The sequence below is a fragment of the Pristiophorus japonicus genome, chromosome 17 (genome assembly GCF_044704955.1).
Source record: "Pristiophorus japonicus isolate sPriJap1 chromosome 17, sPriJap1.hap1, whole genome shotgun sequence".
Lineage (NCBI taxonomy): Eukaryota > Metazoa > Chordata > Chondrichthyes > Pristiophoridae > Pristiophorus > Pristiophorus japonicus.
Genome location: NC_091993.1, coordinates 65,572,696 through 65,593,797, shown reverse-complemented (window position 1 = coordinate 65,593,797; position 21,102 = coordinate 65,572,696). Strand labels below are relative to the sequence as shown.

The following is a 21,102-nucleotide window of genomic DNA, read 5'->3' as shown; positions in this document are numbered from 1 at the left end:
CTGGTACTCTGCTGCAGTGCATTGGGCTGATCGGGCCGACCACAGCTGCCCTCAGGTAAGTCTTTCCATTGCAGAGACTACAGCAATGGCCCTTCCCTTCAATGGAGGGAGGGAGCCTCTGAACTCGGCGGTGCTGCATGGCCCATTGTGCAGTGCTGCACACCTACTGTCCCACTTGCGTCCTGTTGCGCTCCAGGAAGGAAGTGGAGCACTTATTTTAGCGCTCCACTTCCTTCCTGGGGCACAAATCCTAAATTTTTTAATTAAATTCATTAGTGCCTGGTGCTAATTTAAAAGTTAACATCCCAACACACTTCTGAATTTCTCCCCCTTGAGGTTTCTGTACATATGGAATCCCCATAAGCATGAAAGGGGATTCTCTTCTGTCATTTGTTGGGCCAGCCCATGTGATCCCAGGGGCATTTGAGGATTGCATGAGCCCCTGAGATACGTGGGCCTCTACCCATAGGTACCCAAAGAGGCCCAGGACCGCGAGTCTCCGTACCTCCCAGGTGATAATAGAGGTGCTAAGGAGGCCAATTTCAAGGGCCATAAGTATCACTGGGAATACTCCGAAAAAAACCTCTACATTTCAAATGAGTAAAAACAGCATGTCTGGACTCCCTCCCTTCCTTTGAATTAGGGTATTAAACCCCGAGAAATCCATATTGCAGGCTGAGGATGCTTGTGTAGCAACCTAGCCTTTCCTTCTGAGGCACCCCCCTTCATTTCCACCTTGACCCAGGTGGTGAGTAATAGAATACATAACATGTACGCACTTTATTCCGTTTCATGCACATGGTCTCGATCTGAAGGAAAGCAGGGTTACTGCGCTCCCCGAGACAGTAAGGCCCATCAGCTCCTTTCCATTAACCTTTACTGTTTCTAGGAAGGACTGAGCAGCCTCCACATGGCTCACAAGCTGTACTGACAACACGGGGAATCCCTGCTGGCAGCCCCAATTCACAGAGTTACATTGCATGGGCTCCTCCTGCTTTGGGCCATGTGCCACAACATGGCCCCATTCACCACATTGCAATTGCCAGTACATCTTCCCGTGTTTTCTGTTTTCCCCACCACAAGTCTGATTTTGGCCTTTGCTGGTCTTCAGCACCACCTAGCGTCTTATCCACCCAGGATCCGGACCCATTTTTTGGACTTGGGGGTCACCCAGGGTTGCGTGGCCTGGAGAAGTTTAGGTATCTGACCAGTTCCTCTGCAGCAAGTTGTCTGCCTACAAATGCAATCAACTCCTGGGCATTGATTGGGTGCCCTTGGCCTACCACTTCCTGATCTGGGATGGAAGTACTTGTAGATAGTCGTCCATTATCAGAAGCTTCACCATCCTGGGAGGGGAGCTGCTGTCAAGTTGAAGCAACCAATGGGCCATTTGTAGAAAGTCAAACAATTGAGAGCGAGGTGCCTCTTCCTGCTGGTAGATCCAGACATTGAACGCCTGCACCTGTGCAGTTAAAGTGATGCCAGCCCTGGCTTGGATCTTAGCCTTCTACGGTGGGTAGTTGGCCATCGCCTGCAGCTCCAGGACAAAGTAGGCCCTCTGAGCATTGCCCACTTTGAAGGATGCCACAATGCCAGCCCTTTGGTCTTGTGGCCTACTCAGGCCTTCATTTACCTTCGAAGCCCTTGCAGGCTTCCAGCTTCACTCCCTGCACGTTTTTCACATCTATTGCAGCAAGCCATCATTTCAATAAAATCAAAAACTGAGAGAGCCTTGCTCACCCTGGTCTGAGCTCAAGGTCTGGTTGTAGCAGATGGCAGAGCTCTGTGACCACGTCCTTCCGGAAACACAGCCTCAGTGAAATTGATGTCAGTGAACTGCTGCCGGAATACCCATGGAGGGTAAAGCCTTCTGTTGCCACCCCGTGACACTTTCTTCCTCTGGCTGATGTGCTTCTCCCTGTGCTGCTAGATGTGCTTCGCTGCCTCTCCCTTTCCCTCTCCCTGTCCCTCTCCCTGTGGTGCTCCCTGTCCCTCTCCCTGTAACGTGCTCCCTGTCCCTCTCCCTGTAACGTGCTCCCTGTCCCTCTCCCTGTAACATGCTCCCTGTCCCTCTCCCTGTAACGTGCTCCCTGTCCCTCTCCCTGTAACATGCTCCCTGTCCCTCTCCCTGTAACGTGCTCCCTGTCCCTCTCCCTGTAACGTGCTCCCTGTCCCTCTCCCTGTAACATGCTCCCTGTCCCTCTCCCTGTAACGTGCTCCCTGTCCCTCTCCCTGTAACGTGTTCCCTGTCCTTCTCCCTGTAACGTGCTCCCTGTCCCTCTCCCTGTAACGTGCTCCCTGTCCCTCTCCCTGTAACGTGCTCCCTGTCCCTCTCCCTGTAACGTGCTCCCTGTCCCTCTCCCTGTAACGTGCTCCCTGTCCCTCTCCCTGTAACGTGCTCCCTGTCCCTCTCCCTGTAACGTGCTCCATGGACTTCTCCCTGTGGTGCTCCCTCCCTTTGTTGTAGCCTTTCTCTCTCCCACTTTCGATGCCTTTCCCCATATAATTGGCGGCGCCGTTGTCTTCGGCGAAGCATCTTCTGACAATGAAATGGTCGAGTGCCAGCACAGCTCCCATAAAGCGACAGGAATGGTAGTACGTCAAAATAGTTTTGAGTGAAACAGGTGAAAATGTAGGAGGCAGAAAAATATTTGAGCAAAATATCGCTGCTATTGGTTCAGCAGCCACACTGACTAACCGTTGCAAACCAGAAAAAATAATGGCCACCAAATTTTATTTTTCCAAGATTGTGCCTTGGAATAGTGCTGGAGAATCCTGTTCCCGACTGCAACACGCCAGTTCAAGCTGTCGTTGTCATCACCAAGCAGTAAGGTAGGGTGCGCGGGGCAAGTTCACTTCCGGGACGGTAACGGGGTTCTGCGCACGGTGATGACATCATCATGACCGAACGGGCCGCTCGCGCCATCAGTGCCTCCACAAAAGCACTGGCCAATTCCCCCTGGGCGATTCTCTCACCACGCCCGGGCCGTATCTCCTCGCTAAAAGAGGCAATTTAGGCCCCTCTAGCCCATCCTGTACTGCTTATTTTTACCCAATTTCTAAACTGCTTCATTGCCTTGACTTTTCTCTTTAGATTTCTAAATTTCCCCATACCTGACCCCATTCCCCACCATTTTAGTTTCAAGCCCTATCTATAGCCCTAGTTATTCGCCAGGACACTGGTTCCAGCCAGTGAAGCCTGTCCCAATGGAACAGCTTCCTCTTTCCCCAGTACTGGTGTCAGTGCCCCATGAATCAAAACCCCTTCCTCCCACACCAGTCTTTGAGTCACACATTTAACTCTCTGATCTGCTTGCCCTATACCAATGCAGAGATCCCCGACCACTAACCAGACCTGTACCACTACCTATCCTAAAGGGTGTGACTGCCTCCTGGGTCAAGGTGTCCATGTAACTCATTCCCCTCCCGGAAGCTCAACAACTCTGAGCTGAAGACAGGCACTTACTGCAGACATGGTCGTCCAGGATTGTGATGCTCTCCACAAACTCCCACAGCTGCATTTATAACACACTACCTGCACTGCCATCGCTATATAACCTTGTTTTATTTATTCATTAATTAGAGTTCATGGACTAGAAATTCATTTACTTACCACCACTCTGTAGTGTCATGAAATGGGGATAAAATGGCGGCTGCCACTCTTTTGCCAACTGATGGGGATCCCACAGTGGTCGCCATATTGGTCTCCCACTTTGCACGGCCAGTAACTGGTAGCGCCCTGAAACAGATATCGCAGCGTGGTGACATCAGTCGGCGTGCAGCGAATTCAGCGCTGGCTTTCAAGCCACTAAGCTAACCTGGCATGCAAGCAGGCTGACAGATGCTGACAGGGCGATGAAAAAACCTCTAAAAGGGACACACACATCATTAGGTAAGTTTGAATGAAAGGTTTTGGATAGTTTTTGATTTTATTGAAATGATGGCTTGCTGCAATAGATGTGAAAAACGTGCAGGGAGTGAAGCTGGAAGCCTGCAAGGGCTTCGAAGGTAAATGAAGGCCTGAGTAGGCCACAAGACCAAAGGGCTGGCATTGTGGCATCCTTCAAAGTGGGCAATGCTCAGAGGGCCTACTTTGTCCTGGAGCTGCAGGCGATGGCCAACTACCCACCGTAGAAGGCTAAGATCCAAGCCAGGGCTGGCATCACTTTAACTGCACAGGTGCAGGCGTTCAATGTCTGGATCTACCAGCAGGAAGAGGCACCTCGCTCTCAATTGTTTGACTTTCTACAAATGGCCCATTGGTTGCTTCAACTTGACAGCAGCTCCCCTCCCAGGATGGTGAAGCTTCTGATAATGGACGACTATCTACAAGTACTTCCATCCCAGATCAGGAAGTGGTAGGCCAAGGGCACCCAATCAATGCCCAGGAGTTGATTGCATTTGTAGGCAGACAACTTGCTGCAGAGGAACTGGTCAGATACCTAAACTTCTCCAGGCCACGCAACCCTGGGTGACCCCCAAGTCCAAAAAATGGGTCCGGATCCTGGGTGGATAAGACGCTAGGTGGTGCTGAAGACCAGCAAAGGCCAAAATCAGACTTGTGGTGGGGAAAACAGAAAACACGGGAAGATGTACTGGCAATTGCAATGTGGTGAATGGGGCCATGTTGTGGCACATGGCCCAAAGCAGGAGGAGCCCATGCAATGTAACTCTGTGAATTGGGGCTGCCAGCAGGGATTCCCCGTGTTGTCAGTACAGCTTGTGAGCCATGTGGAGGCTGCTCAGTCCTTCCTAGAAACAGTAAAGGTTAATGGAAAGGAGCTGATGGGCCTTACTGTCTCGGGGAGCGCAGTAACCCTGCTTTCCTTCAGATCGAGACCATGTGCATGAAACGGAATAAAGTGCGTACATGTTATGTATTCTATTACTCACCACCTGGGTCAAGGTGGAAATGAAGGGGGGTGCCTCAGAAGGAAAGGCTAGGTTGCTACACAAGCATCCTCAGCCTGCAATATGGATTTCTCGGGGTTTAATACCCTAATTCAAAGGAAGGGAGGGAGTCCAGACATGCTGTTTTTACTCATTTGAAATGTAGAGGTTTTTTTCGGAGTATTCCCAGTGATACTTATGGGCCTTGAAATTGGCCTCCTTAGCACCTCTATTATCACCTGTGGGGGGCGATAACGGCGCAATAACCACTAACCAACCAGACGCGGCGAGATGATCGACACCTGCTAAATTAAGCGGGAGGTTTGCGATAGGACGTTTTTCGGATTTCCTTCACCCGGAGATCGTGACATCATTGCCGGGCGACAACACCGGCAGCTGCAGGAGGCGTTCATCGGGAGGCCGGGCACTTTGGGGCGATGCTTAAAGGCCAGGTGGCTGAGGTAAGGAACAAAAATTCAGAAATGGTGTTTCTCTTTTTTTTAAGATTTGTCTTCGGCCGCAATCGATCAGCCTGGTACTCTGCTGCAGTGCATTGGGCTGATCGGGCCGACCACAGCTGCCCTCAGGTAAGTCTTTCCATTGCAGAGACTACAGCAATGGCCCTTCCCTTCAATGGAGGGAGGGAGCCTCTGAACTCGGCGGTGCTGCATGGCCCATTGTGCAGTGCTGCACACCTACTGTCCCACTTGCGTCCTGTTGCGCTCCAGGAAGGAAGTGGAGCACTTATTTTAGCGCTCCACTTCCTTCCTGGGGCACAAATCCTAAATTTTTTAATTAAATTCATTAGTGCCTGGTGCTAATTTAAAAGTTAACATCCCAACACACTTCTGAATTTCTCCCCCTTGAGGTTTCTGTACATATGGAATCCCCATAAGCATGAAAGGGGATTCTCTTCTGTCATTTGTTGGGCCAGCCCATGTGATCCCAGGGGCATTTGAGGATTGCATGAGCCCCTGAGATACGTGGGCCTCTACCCATAGGTACCCAAAGAGGCCCAGGACCGCGAGTCTCCGTACCTCCCAGACCACCAGGTACGCGGCGGGCACTTTATTTGCGGATCAGAAGCATTTCCCCGCAGGAAGCCACCGAACACAAATTCAGGGCCAAAATAACTTTGGAGGTTAACACCAGGAGATGATGCTAAAGCCCGGTGACAGCTGTAACAACAGCTGATGCCGATTCCAGCGCCGCATGCCATATCGGTGATGTCGTTGGCGGTGCCGGTAAACTCAATCGCCAGGGAGTTTGCAATGATGGAGAGTGTGACATCAGTGTGTGTACAACATTGAATGTAGCAACTTAACTTAACGGCAGCGCAGAACAACAACAGGGAGAGCTGGTGTCTACAAGCAGAAAGCAGGCAGCAGCAGCAATATTTAAAGGCACATAGAAACATAGAAAATAGGTGCAGGAGTTGGCCATTTGGCCCTTTGAGCCTGCACCACCATTCAATAAAATCATGGCTGATCATTCCCGCATTACCTCTTTCCTGCTTTCTCTCCATACCCCTTGATCCCTTTAGCCGCAAGGGCCATATCTAACTCCCACAAGAATATATCCAATGAACTGGCATCAACAACTCTCTGAGGCAGGGAATTCCACAAGTTAACAACTCTCTGAGTGAAGAAGTTTCCCCTCATCTCAGTCCAAAATGGCCTACCCCTTATCCTAAGACTGTATCCTCTGGTTCACGACTTCCCCAACATTGGGAACATTCTTCCTGCATCTAACCTGTCCTGTCCTGTCAGAATCTTATACGTTTCTATGATATCCCCTCTCATCCTTCTAAAATCCAGTGTATAAAGGCCCAGTTGATCCAGTCTCTCCTCATATGTCAGTCCAGCCATCCCTGGAATCAGTCTGGTGAAACTTCGCTGCACTCCCTCAATAGCAACAACGTCCTTCCTCAGATTAGGAGACCAAAACTGAACACAATATCCCAGGTGAGGCCTCACCAAGGCCCTGTCCAACTGCAGTAAGGCCTCCCTGCTCCTATACTCAAATACCCTAGCTATGAAGGCCAACATGCCATTTGCCTTCTTCACCACCTGCTGTACCTGCATGCCAACTTTCAATGACTGATGCACCATGACACCCAGGTTTCGTTGCACCTCCCCTTTTCCTAATCTGCCACAATTCAGATAATATTCTGCCTTCGTGCTTTTGTCACCAAAGAGAATAACCTCACATTTATCCACATTACACTGCATCTGCCATGCATTTGCCCACTCACCTAACCTGTCCAAGTCACCCTGCAGCCTCTTAGCGTCCTCCTCACAGCTCACATCGCCACCCAGTTTAGTGTCATTTGCAAACTTGGAGATATTACACTCAATTCCTTCATCCAAATCATTGATGCATATTGTAAAGAGCTGGGGTCCAAGCACTGAGCTCTGCGGCACTCCACTAGTCACTGCCTCCCATTCTGAAAAGGACCCGTTTATCCCGACTCTCTGCTTCCTGTCTGCTAATCAATTCTCTATCCACGCCAGTACATTACCCCGCAATACCATGTGCTTTGATTTTGCACACCAATATCTTATGTGGGACTTTGTCAAAGGCCTTTTGAAAGTCCAAATACATCAAATCCATTGGTTCTCCTTATCCACTCTACTAGTTACATCCTCAAAAAATTCCAGAAGATTTGTCAAGCATCATAAATCCATGCTGACTTGGACCGATCCTGTCACTGCTTTCCAAATGCGCTGCTATTTCATCCTTAATAATTGATTCCAACGTTTTCCCCACTACTGATGTCAGGCTAACCAGTCTATAATTACCCGTTTTCTCTCTCCCTCCTTTTTAAAAAGTGGTATTACATTAGCTACACTCCAGTCCATAGGAACTGATCCAGAGTCGATAGACTGTTGGAAAATGATCACCAGTGCATCCACTATTTCTAGGGCCACTTCCTTAAGTACTCTGGGATGCACACTATCAGGCCCCAGGGATTTATCGGCCTTCAATCCCATCAATTTCCCCAACACAATTTTCCGTCTAATAGGAATATCCTTGAGTTCTTCCTTCTCACGAGACCCTCGGTCCCTAGTATATCCGAAAGGTTATTTGTGTCTTCCTTTGTGAAGACAGAACCAAAGTATTTGTTCAATTGGTCTGCCATTTCTTTGTTCCCCATTATAAATTCACCTGAGTCCGACTGCAAGGGACCTACGTTTGTCTTCACTAATCTTTTTCTCTTCACATATCTATAGAAGCTTTTGCAGTCAGTTTTTATGTTCCCGGCAAGCTTCCTCTCGTACTCTATTTTCCCCCTCCTAATTAAATTGTTTGTCCTCCTCTGCTGAATTCTAAATTTCTCCAGGTCCTCAGGTTTGCTGCTTTTTCTGGCCAATTTATAGGCCTCTTCCTTAGATATAACACTATCCTTAATTTCCCTTGTTAGCCACGGTTGAGCCACCTTCCCTGTTTTATTTTTACTCTAGACAGGGATGTATAATTATTGAAGTTCATCCACGTGATCTGTAAATGTTTGCCATTGCCTATCCACCGTCAACCCTTTAAGTATCATTTGCCAGTCTATTCTAGCCAATTCACGCCTCAGACTGTTGAAGTTAGCTTTCTTTAAGTTCAGGACCCTAGTTTCTGAATTAACTCTGTCACTCTCCATCTTAATAAAGAATTCTACCATATTATGGTCACTCTTCCCCAAGGGTCCTCGCACAACAAGATTGCTAATTAGTCCCTTCTCATTACACATCACCCACACTAGGATGGCCAGCTCTCTAGTTGGTTCCTCGTCGTATTGGTCAAGAAAATCATCCCTAATACACTCCAGGAAGTCCTCCTCCACCGCATTGCTACCAGTTTGGTTAGCCCAATCTATATGTAAATTAAAGTCGCCCATGATAACTGCTGTACCTTTATTGCACACAGCCCTTATTTCTTGTTTGATGCTGTCTTCAACCTCACTACTGCTGCTTGGTGGCCTGTACACAACTCCCACTAGCATTTTCAGTCCTTTGGTATTCCGTAGCTCCACCCATACCGATTCCACATCATCCAGGCTAATGTCCTTCCTTATAATTGCATTAATTTCCTCTAACTAGCAGTGCCACCCCACCTCCTTTTCCTTTCTGTCTATCCTTCCGAAATGTTGAATACCCCTGGATGTTGAGTTCCCAGCCTTGGTCACCCTGGAGCCATGTCCCCGTGATGCCAGTTACATCATATCCGTTAACTGCTATCTGCGCAGTTAATTCATCGACCTTATTCCGAATACTCCTCGCATTGAGGCACAGAGCCTTCAGGCTTGTCTTTTTAAAACACTTTGCCCTTTTACAATTTTGCTGTAATGTGGCCCTTTTTGTTTTTTGCCTTTGGTTTCTCTGCCCTCCACTTTTACTATTCCCCATCAGCTGTACCTGATTGGGTTCTGCAGTTTCGGTGCGGGCTTGCTACTTGCTGCAACTGAACAGCTCTTTTTAATTATTTCAAGTTGTCATGTATCTTACATTATTAGCTACAACTGTATCCTAACATGCTATCCATGACTGTAATAAGATATGACCTGTAACCACCAGCATACCTTACCACCAGGGGTGCACTTGCAAGAGACAGGTATATAAGGACAGGTCTCAGGCAAGTGCAGCATTCCAGAGCTGTGAAATAAAGGTGCAGGTCCAGAGTGACCTTGACTTCACTACATGCCTCGTATGAATCTGTACTGAGGGGACAGGACTTTACAGTGGCGACGAGTTACGGGATGACAGAATCCACAGAATGGCGAACAACAGATCAGATGGAAAGTGCAATGCAGGAGACAATTGGGAGGGCTTTAGAGAAAGGCTCCAGCAAAGCTTTGTAACCAAAGACTGGTTAGGCGACGATAAGGCAGGCAAGAGAAGAGCCCATCTCTTGACCAGCTGTAGCTCGAAAACATACGCTTTAATGAAGGATCTGTTGGCACCCAAAAAACCAGCAAGCAAGTCGTTTGAAGAATTGAGCACACTGGTAAGAGACCACCTGAAGCCAACGAGCAGCCTACACATGGCCAGACACAGGTTCTACACTACAGACGCTGCGTGGGCCAGAGCATACCCGACTTCGTGGCGGAACTTCGGAGGTTAGCTAGTTTATGTGAGTTCTCCGATGAACTGAGGAGAGAAATGCTGAGAGACTTTTTCATTGAAGGAATAGGCCACACAGGCATATTCCGAAAGCTCATAGAGACCAAGAACCTGACCTTAGAGGCAGCAGCACTGGTTTGACAGACATTCTTGGTAGGGGAAGAAGAAACGAGGTTGATTTACAATGCAGGTACGACAACTAATGAAATATCGGAACAAGAAGTTCACAGCACTAAACAAGCTGCTACCCCCACACACAGACAAAACTGGGAGAACAGGCTCTCGACAGCAAGCAGAAGCCATCAAGGGCCACAGGAACAGTCGTTCACACCTCATCAACCCACAATGCGAACAATCAACTACAAACTGAGAGAAGCTAAAGAGAGATCAGCCAGACGCAGCTCATTCTTTGGGAACACTTTGAAGAATGGAACAGGTCTGTGCTGGAGGTGTGGGGGTGGGCATTCTGAAAAGGGATGTCGATTTCAGCAGGCTGTTTGCAGAAATTGTGAATATACAGGGCATTTGGCCCGCATGTGCAAAAAAACAGCAGCTCGGCTGGTATACGAATCGGATAGGTCGGAAAGCGGACCAGAAGATGGGGGGAACAGTAGCCGGGACACCGATGTACAGTGGGTCAACACGATCAATGGCCGCTGCTCCTACAACAGGACGCCTCCTATAATGATGAGGGTCCTACTCAACGGGATATCTGTCAACATGGAGCTGGATACGGAAGCGAGTCAATCTCTCATGGGCGCTCAACAATTTGAAAAACTGTGGCCGCATCAAAACTCACAAGGGTCGACACCAAACTAAGGACCTATACCAAAGAAATCGTACCAGTCCTCGGCAGCGCCATGTTCTCTGTCACACACAAAGGGACAGTGAACCGACTTCCCCTGTGGATTGTCCCCGGAGACCCCCCAGCACTGCTGGGGAGAAGCTGGCTGGCAAAACTAAACTGGAAATGGGATGATGTCCATACCATGTCATTAGAGGAACGGACCTCCTGCTCAACAGTTATAAAGTGATTTGAACATCTCTTTCAGCCAGGTGTGGGCACTTTCAAAGGGGCCAAAGTCAAAATCTACATCACACAGGATGCTCAACCGGTCCATCACAAGGCCAGAGCTGTACCCTATGTGATGAGGGAAAAGATTGAACACGAACTAGACAAGCTTCTGCGGGAAGGCATTATATCACCTGTGGAATTTAGCGACTGGGCAAGTCCCATCATCCCAGTCATGAAGTCTGATGGATCCGTACGAATCTGTGGGGACTACAAATCTACCATAAACAGAGTCTCCCTACAGGACCAGTACCTGCTGCCCAGAGCGGAGGACTTATTTGCCACATTGGCTGGAGGTAAACTTTTCTCAAAATTAGACCTCACATCTGCGTATATGACGCAAGAATTGACCGAGGAATCCAAGCTACTCAGCACCATCAACACACATCGAGGCCTTTTCATGTACAATCGATGCCCATTCGGCATCAGGTCGGCAGCTGCCATATTCCAGCGCAATATGAAGAGTCTGCTCAAGTCCATCCCGGGGACGGTTGTATTTCAAGACGACATACTTATCATGGGCAGGGACACCGACTCCCATCTCCGTAATTTAGAGGAAGTACTAAAGCGGTTGGATCGGGTAGGCCTACGAGTCAAGAAATCCAAGTGCCTGTTTCTCGCACCCGAGGTTGAATTTTTGGGCAGAAGGATTGCCGCTGATGGAATCCGCCCAACGGAGTCCAAACAGAAGCAATTCGCCTGGTACCCAGGCCCCGGAATGTCTCAGAACTGTGCGCCTTTCTCGGGCTACTCAATTATTTTGGGAACTTTATGCAGAACTTAAGAATGCTGCTGGAGCCTCTCCATGTGCTACTCAGGAAGGGGTGTGATTGGTTTTGGGGGGACGCCCAGGAACGCGCCTTCAATAAGGCACGCAACCTTCTGTGATCCAACAGTGTTTTGACTTTCTTTGACCCAGGTAAAAAGCTCGTTCTCACATGTGATGCGTCAACGTATGGGGTCGGGTGCGTTTTGCAACATGTCAATAGTGCGGGCAAATTACAACCCATAGCTTATGCCTCCAGGTCACTTTCGCGGGCGGAGCGCGGGTACAGAATGGTAGAGAAGAGGCGCTCGCGTGCGTGTAAGGTTTCAAAAAGATGCACCAATACCTTTTCTGGGCCTTGTTCACATTAGAAACCGACCACAAGCCCCTCACGTCCCTCCTATCCGAGAGCAAGGCAATGAACACCAACGCCTCGGCGCGAATTCAACGGTGGGCACTCATGCTGGCATCCTACGACTATACCATAAGGCACAGACCAGGCACAAACAACTGTGCCGACGCGCTCAGCAGGCTACCCCTGGCGACCACGGAAGTGTCTGACGAACAGGACTGTGAGATAGTCATGGCAATCAATGCCTTTGAGTCCACAGGTTCGCCCATGACGGCTCGCCAAATCAGAGCCTGGACGGCCAGCGATCCCACGTTATCCTTAGTAAAAAGATGTGTCCTAACTGGTGACTGGGCAGAGGCTCGCGATGCCTGCCCCGAGGAATTAAAACACTTTCACAGGCGCATGCATGAGCTATCACTACAAGCAGACTGCCTGATGTGGGGCAGCCGAGTAGTCATGCCTCTGCGAGGCAGAGAGGCATTTGTCCGGGAGCTCCACCGCGAGCACCCGGGAATCGTTCTCATGAAGGCCATAGCCAGATCCCACGTCTGGTGGCCTGGTATTAATGCGGACTTGGAGCTCTGCGTCCGAAGGTGCACCATTTGTGCCCAACTCAGCAATGCCCCCAGGGAGGCTCCACTGAGCCCCTGGCCCTGGCCTACCAAACCGTGGTCGCGGGTGCACGTAGACTATGCGTGCCCATTCATGGGCAAAATGTTCCTCGTAGTTGTAGATGCATTTTCAAAGTGGATCGAATGCACCATTTTAAACTCAAGCACAACCTCCACCGTTGTGGAGAGCCTCGCAACCATGTTTGCAACGCACGGAATCCCTGACACATTGGTCAGTGACAATGGTCCGTGCTTCACCAGCGCAGAATTCCAATTGACCACGGCATAAATCATGTCAAGACGGCACCATTCAAGCCGGCCTCCAACGGCCAGGCAGAGAGAGCAGTGCAAATCATTAAACAAGGCATGCTTAAAATCCAAGGTCCCGTGCTGCAGCGTCTCCTGTCGCGACTGCTGCTGGCATACAGATCTCGTCCGCACTCATTGACTGGGATCCCCCCCGCGCAACTGTTGATGAAGAGGACTTTAAAAACAAGGCTCTCATTAATCCTCCCAGACATGCACAAAATCATTGAGGCAAAGCGCCGTAAGCTGACTGAGTACCATGACAGAAATTCGAGGGGGAGATGGAATGAGATAGGGGACAAAGTATTTGCACTAAACTATGGCAGGGGTCCCAAATGGCATGCAGGGACTGTAATAGGCAAGGAAGGAAACAGGCTACTGGTAGTACAAATGGACAATGGCAAAACCTGCCAGAGGCATGTAGACCAAGTCAAAAGCAGATTTACCAACAACATTGCGGAACCAGAGGCAGGCTACAATGTGGAACTCGCACCACACATGGTGGACAGACAGAGGGAACAACCTGAGGATGTTCCCAAATGGGTATGATTTGGTGGCCATTACAGAAACATGGTTGCAGGGTGCCCAAGACTGGGAATTAAACATACAGGGGTATCTGACGATTCGGAAAGATAGACAAGAAGGGAAAGGAGGTGGGGTAGCTCTGTTAATAAAGGATGATATCAGGGCAGTTGTGAGAGACGATATTGGCTCTAATGAACAAAATGTTGAATCATTGTGGGTGGAGATTAGAGATAGTAAGGGGAAAAAGTCACTGGTGGGCGTAGTTTATAGGCCCCCAAATAATAACTTCACGGTGGGGCGGGCAATAATCAAGGGAATAATGGAGGCATGTGAAAAAGGAATGGCAGTAATCATGGGGGATTTTAACCTACATATCGATTGGTCAAATCAAATCGCACGGGGTAGCCTGGAGGAGGAATTCATAGAATGCATATGGGATTGTTTCTTAGAACAGTATGTTACAGAACCTACAAGGGAGCAAGCTATCTTAGATCTGATCCTGTGTAATGAGACAGGAATAATAAACAATCTCCTCGTAAAAGATCCTCTCGGAATGAGTGATCACAGTATGGTTGAATTTGTAATACAGATTGAGGGTGAGGAAGTAGTGTCTCAAACGAGCGTACTATGCTTAAACAAAGGGGACTACAGTGGGATGAGGGCAGAGTTGGCTAAAGTAGACTGGAAACACAGTCTAAATGGTGGCACAATTGAGGAACAGTGGAGGACTTTTAAGGAGCTCTTTCATAGTGCTCAACAAAAATATATTCCAGTGAAAAAGAAGGGTGGTAAGAGAAGGGATAAACAGCTGTGGATAACCAAGGAAATAAAGGAGAGTATCAAATTAAAAACCAATGCGTATAAGGTGGCCAAGGTTAGTGGGAAAATAGAAGATTGGGAAAATTTTAAACGACAGCAAAGAATGACTAAGAAAGCAATAAAGAAAGGAAAGATAGATTACGAAGGTAAACTTGCGCAAAACATAAAAACGGATAGTAAAAGCTTTTACAGATATATAAAATGGAAAAGATGACTAAAGTAAATGTTGGTCCCTTAGAAGATGAGAAAGGGGATTTAATAATGGGAAAGGTGGAAATGGCTGAGACCTTAAACAATTATTTTGCTTCGGTCTTCACAGTGGAAGACACAAAAACCATGCCAGAAATTGCTGGTCACAGGAATGTGGGAAGGGAGGACCTTGAGACAATCACTATCACTAGTGGGGTAGTGCTGGACAGGCTAATGGGACTCAAGGTAGACAAGTCCCCTGGTCCTGATGAAATGCATCCCAGGGTATTAAAAGAGATGGCGAAGTTATAGCAGATGCACTCGTTATAATCTACCAAAATTCTCTGGACTCTGGGGAGGTACCAGCGGATTGGAAAGCAGCTAATGTAACGCCTCTGTTTAAAAAAGGGGGCAGACAAAAGGCAGGTAACTATAGGCCGGTTAGTTTAACATCTGTAGCGGGGAAAATGCTTGAAACTATCATTAAGGAAGAAATAGTGGGACATCTAGATAGGAATAGTGCAATCAAGCAGACGCAGCATGGATTCATGAAGGGGAAATCATGTTCAACTAATTTACTGGAATTCTTTGAGGATATAATGAGCATGGTGGATAGAGGTGTACCAATGGATGTGGTGTATTTAGATTTTCAAAAGGCATTCGATAAGGTGCCACACAAAAGGTTACTGCAGAAGATCAAGGTACGCGGAGTCAGAGGAAATGTATTAGCATGGATAGAGAATTGGCTGGCTAACAGAAAGCAGAGAGTCGGGATAAATGGGTTGGAAATCGGTGGTTAGTGGTGGGCCGCAGGGATCGGTGCTGGGATCACAACTGTTTACAATATACATAGATGACCTGGAAGAGAGGACAGAGTGTAATGTAACAAAATTTGCAGATGTCACAAAGATTAGTGGGAAAGCGGGTTGTGTCGAGGACACAGAGAGGCTGCAAAGAGATTTAGATAGGTTAAGCGAATGGGCTAAGGTTTGGCAGATGGAATACAATGTCGGACAGTGTGAGGTCATCCACCTTGGGAAAAAAAACAGTAAAAGGGAATATTATTTGAATGGGGAGAAATTACAACATGCTGAGGTGCAGAGGAACCTGGGGGTCCTTGTGCATGAAACTCTTTTGAGTTAACCTGCAGAAACATAAAACATTAAAACCATGCCACCCGACCTGGGTGACACAGCAGACATTTCCAAGGCCCCTTTTTTTTTTTGGTTTTTGTTTTTTTTTTGGGGCGCTAAAATCAAATTTTCCCAGTGCCCCCTATAAAAGGGGAGGGGGACACTAAAAGCACCGGCAATGAAAACAAATTAAACTTTAAAACGTAAAATCAAATTAAAATTTGGTTGCCGGGCGTGATGATGCACTCCAGTCCCTCCGGTGCCCACCTCTCGCGGAAGGCCGCGAGCGTACCGGTGGACACCGCGTGCTCCATCTCCAAGGACACCCTGGACCGGATGTAAGAGCGGAAGAGAGGCAGGCAGTCAGGTTGAACGACCCCCTCGACCGCCCGCTGCCTGGACCGGCTGATGGCACCCTTGGCCGTGCCCAGGAGCAGTCCTACGAGGAGGCCTTCGGACCTACCCGCTCCCCTCCGCACAGGGTGCCCAAAGATCAGGAGAGTGGGACTGAAGTGCAGCCAGAATTTCAGGAGCAGCCCCTTCAAATAGTGGAACAGGGGCTGCAACCTTGTGCATTCAATAAAAACATGGAACACGGACTCCTCCAGACCGCAGAAATTGCAGGCGGCCTGGGAGTCCGTGAACCGGCTTAAAAATTTATTGCACGGCACTGCTCCGTGCACCACCCTCCAGGCCAAGTCCCCGATGAATAGTGGGAGGACCCCCGCGTAGAGTGCCCTCCATCGGGGACCCCCGCCTCCTCCGGACGGCAAGATGGTACGCCATGGCGTGTCCGGACGGCCGGCGAGGATGGCAAAGTTGAGGGTGTGCAGGAGCAGCCCGTACAGGAAACCCCTCCGCGCGGAACTGAAAGGCACGGAGGGGATTTCCCCGAGGCGGCTCAAGTTGTGAGGCGCCGGCCCCCGAGGGAGGTTCCGGGGTTTGGCGCCGATGAGGAATTCCGTCCGGACGGGGGTCAGTTCGGACGGGATTTCCCCACGTGCCTGAGCCTCCTCGATGCACCTAACGGAGTCAGGGCCCAGAGCTGTTTTTAGCGACTCGATGGCATCGGCCGCGTGGCGGACGTTGGCAGAATTTAGGCGCCGCGCCAGCGTGTCTGGCGCCATCCAGCCCGCTCCTCCGCCATCGAGCAGGTCCCTGACCCTGGTCACCTCACCAGCCATAGCCCTCTCTTCCGACCGCCACATAAAGCCTCGGCCGTGGAGGTACGGATTCCCGAGCAGCGGTTCCTGCAGGACGGCCGCCACTCCAGCCGGCGGAGAGCTGCGCTTGGTGGAGACTTTGTTCCAGACCCTGATGAGTTCCCTGTAAAAGACAGGCAGCTCCCGGAGGGCGGTCCTGGCACCCCCCAAGTTCACAAACAGGAGCTGCGTGTCATAATTGAGGTCGAGCTGCTGGCGGAAGAAATACCTCGCCAGAGCACACCACCTAGGAGGGGGCTCGACGTAAAGGTATCTCTGCAGGGTCTGAAGACGGAAAGTCGCGAGCTGGGCGCTGACGCACACCAACGACTGACCGCCCTCCTCAAGCGGGAGACTCAAGACCGCAGCAGAGACCCAGTGCTTCCTGTTGTTCCAGAAGAAGTCCACCAGCTTCTTCTGTATCTTGGCGACAAACGCAGGGGGAGGGGTCAAAGTGACCAGCCGGTACCACAGCATTGCGGCCACCAGCTGGTTTATGACTAGCGCTCGACCCCTGTAGGACAGCACTCGAAGCAGTTCTGTCCAGCGCCCTAGGCGAGCGGCGACCTTGGCCTCCAGCTCCTGCCAGTTCGCCGGCCAGGCTCCCTCGTCGGGGCTAAGGTAGACTCCCAGATAGAGGAGATGGGTCGTGCTCCAGGCAAAAGGCCTGAGCTCCTCCGGCAGGGAGTCCACCCGCCACTGACCCACCAGGAGTCCGGAACATTTCTCCCAGTTGATCCTGGCGGAGGACGCGGCCGAGTAAATCTCCTGGCACTCACGCATCCTCCGCAGGTCAGCGGGATCCTCTACCGCGAGGAGCACGTCATCGGCGTAAGCCGAGAGGACGACCTCCACGCCCGGCCCTTGCAGAGCCAGTCCCGTCAACCTCGTCCGCAAGAGGCGCAGGAAAGGCTCCACGCAAACGGCGTATAACTGGTCGGACATGGGGCATCCCTGGCGCACCCCTCTCCTAAAGCGAAGGGGCGCCGTCAAGGACCCGTTAACCTTAATCAGACACTCCGCGGCGGCGTACAAAAGTCGGATCCGGGCGACGAAATGCGTCCCGAACCCGAAAGCTAGCAGAGTTCCGAGCAGATAGTCGTGATCCACCCTATCGAACGCCTTCTCTTGGTCGAGGGATAGGAAGGCGACCGACAGACCAGCCTCCTGGGAACAATGGATGAGGTCCCGGACCAGATGGATGTTATCGTGGATTGTCCGGCCCGGGACCGTGTATGACTGGTCGGGGTGGATCATGTGGTCCAGCACGGCACCAAGGCGAGCAGACATCGCCCTGGCGAAGATTTTGTAGTCCGTGCTGAGGAGGGAGACCGGGCGCCAGTTCTTAAGGAGGCGGAGATCGCCCTTCTTAGGCAGCAGGACGATGACTGCCCTGCGCCAAGAGAGGGGCATCTCCCCGGTCGCCAGACTTTCCCCCAGGACCCGCGCGTAGTCGCTCCCCAGGACGTCCCAGAACGCCCTGTGGAACTCCACGGTCAGCCCGTCCAGCCCCGGGGATTTTCCCCTCGAGAGCCGGGCGAGGGCACCGGTCAGCTCCGCCAGGCTTAGCGGAGCTTCCAGATTTTCGGCGCCCTCCGGGCTGACCTTCGGCAGGTCCTCCCACAAAACTCTACGCGCTTCCTCGCTGGACGGATCCGGAGAGAACAGAGCCCCGTAATATTCACGGACCCTGTTGTTGACGCCCTCCGGATCCGAGACGAGAGAGCCGTCGTCGGCCAGCAGCGTCAAGAGCTGCTTACGGACACTCTGCCTTTTTTCCAGCGAGTAGAAGAAGGGGGAGCCGCGGTCCAGATCCTGCAGGAACCGGATCCGCGACCTCACGAACGCGCCTCGGGACCCGACGAGCTGCAGGTCCTTCAGCGCGGCCTTCTTCGCTTCGTACACCGTCCGCAGGGCCGGGTCCTGGACGACTTGACCGAGACGGGCTTCCAGGTCGAGCACCTCTTTTTCTAGGCGCCCGACTCTGGCCGCCCGCCTCTTGGTCGACCCCCTCGCGTACTCTTGACAGAAGACGCGGACGTGAGCCTTGCCCACGTCCCACCATAGCCTCAAGGAGGGGAAGCCCCCCTGCTTCCTTCTCCAGTCGGACCAGAATCGACGGAACGAGTCCTGGAACCGCACGTCCTCCAGCAGCCGGTTGTTAAAGTGCCAGTACGCGGACCCCGTCCTCGCGCGGAGCGAAGCGAGCTCCGCCCACACCAGGTGGTGGTCCGAACACGGCACCGGCCGCATGGAGGCCGCCGGGACGCAGGAAACGTACGCCCGAGACACGTAAAGGCGGTCGACTCTAGACCATCCAACTCCAGGCCTCACCCAAGTAAAGGCGCTGGAGTCGGGGTGGAGATTTCGCCAGACGTCCACCAAGTCGAAGGACCCGACCAGGTCCCTCAACTTCTCCATCGCCGTCATGCACTGCGGGGCACCGGAGCGGTCCCTCGCCTCGAGGGTGCAGTTAAAATCCCCCCCGAGGACAATGCAGTCGCCGACGTCGACGGAGCCAAGAAGAGCGGACACCTCTTCAAAGAAGCGCGTTTGCTGCGGGCCGGGATGAGGGGCGTACACGTTCACGAGATGGAGCGGCACGTCCCCCAGGCGAACCGTTACGTGCAGCAAGCGGCCTGGCACGGGCTCCTCGACCCCCAAGATCTCCGGCTGAAAATGCGGGCCCAGCAAGATGGCCACCCCACTAGAAATGGTGGTGAGGTGGCTCATGCGGACCTCTCCTTGCCATTCCAGGAGCCACGTGGCTTCGTCTCCCGGAACGGTGTGGGTTTCTTGCAGGAAGCACACCGCATATTTCCCCTCCCGCAGGAGCGAAAAATTGTCAAATCTACGGCGTGCCCCTCTGCCGCCGTTGATGTTGAGGCTGGCTATGGTTATCTTCATGGCAAAAGCATAGTGCAACCTCTACCTTAACCTATTGTGGGGGAGGGAGCGGAGTCTTTTGTTGAACTCCGCTCCCTCCGCAGCCCAGCGAGGAGTCCCTCGAGCTCGCGCAGCTCAAGGTGCTGCTCCTTTGTCAAGGGCCCGCCCGCGGCCATGGTTTTAACGGCGGCGCGGACGGACCCCTTGATCAGCTCTGGCTCGGACCATTTTTCCAGGGCCAGTCGGGCTTGGTCGCGGCGACCCCGGCTCTGGGCCAAAAAGTCCCGGAGTTCCTTTGCAGGAATGAGGAGGGCCTCAGCGGCGGCCGCGAGCAGATCCACCGCCTCACTGGCGGTGGTCTCTAGGTCTTCACCCGCGTCCCCCACCGAGTCCCCGTCCTCCTCCGGGAGGTGGCCGCCAGCAGCCGGCCCATCGACCGCACAAGGTACGGCAAATGAACCGGCCGCTCCAACCGGCCCTGGCACTGCCCCGATCCCACCCCCAGGATCGTCGGCAGAGGAGTCCCCACTGGGCTCTTTTAAAAATGGTGCTGGGTCGGGAAATGACAGCGGAAGGGGTTCCCCCTCCGCCCCAGGAACCGGAGAACAAGGAGAGACCCGGCCATAGGAGATCCCCAGGCTCCCCAAGTGCTCCAGCTCCAAAGTAAGAGGCGAGGGTGGGTGTTCCTCCCCCTCCCCGCTGCCACCCCCCGGCCCAGCATCTACTGTTTCATTAAAAACAGTAAATTGTGTTTCTGCCGGGTCGAGCGACTCCCGGGGGAAGTTGGGTATTGGCTGGGCGGGCTCAGGTTCGGCCTTTTCGGCCTCGCCCGCCTCAGTCCCCGGGACGCCCGGCCCGGCGGCTACGCATTCCTCCGCGGTCCCCACGCCCCCCACGACAGGCAGATCTTCCACTCCATCCCCGGGAGGCAGAGGCTGGGCAGCCTCAACTGTTTCACCCTCCCCGGGGACAGACTCCTCCCGCCTACGGCGCTGCTTGGGGGCGCTGGTTGGGGACGCGGGACACGCGGCGGGCACCGACTCCTCCGCGGAGGGATGTTGTTCCCCCTCCGCCTCATCGGAGCCGCGCCTCCTTTTGTTCCTGGGGGTGCGCGGAGGCAGGGAGACCCCCATGTCTGCCGAGGCCTCCCGCTCCGCCCCCCCCTTTTCCTTTCCTTTCCCGCGCCCGGGCCCCTCTGTGGTGTTATTCAAGGGCTCGGGCACGGGCTCGGGGCACCACGCGC

At 52.0% G+C, this 21,102-nt stretch overlaps 1 long non-coding RNA gene across 1 annotated transcript in view; it reads right to left on the bottom strand.

Moving 5' to 3' along the window:
• Nucleotides 1–3,618: 3,618 nt before the first annotated feature.
• Nucleotides 3,619–21,102, bottom strand: part of LOC139228195 (uncharacterized) — a 45,570-nt gene continuing 28,086 nt past the window's right edge. Inside the window, exon 4 of the long non-coding RNA XR_011587521.1 lies at nucleotides 3,619–3,739. This is a non-coding gene — a long non-coding RNA (uncharacterized lncRNA). The remainder of the gene's footprint in view (nucleotides 3,740–21,102) is intronic.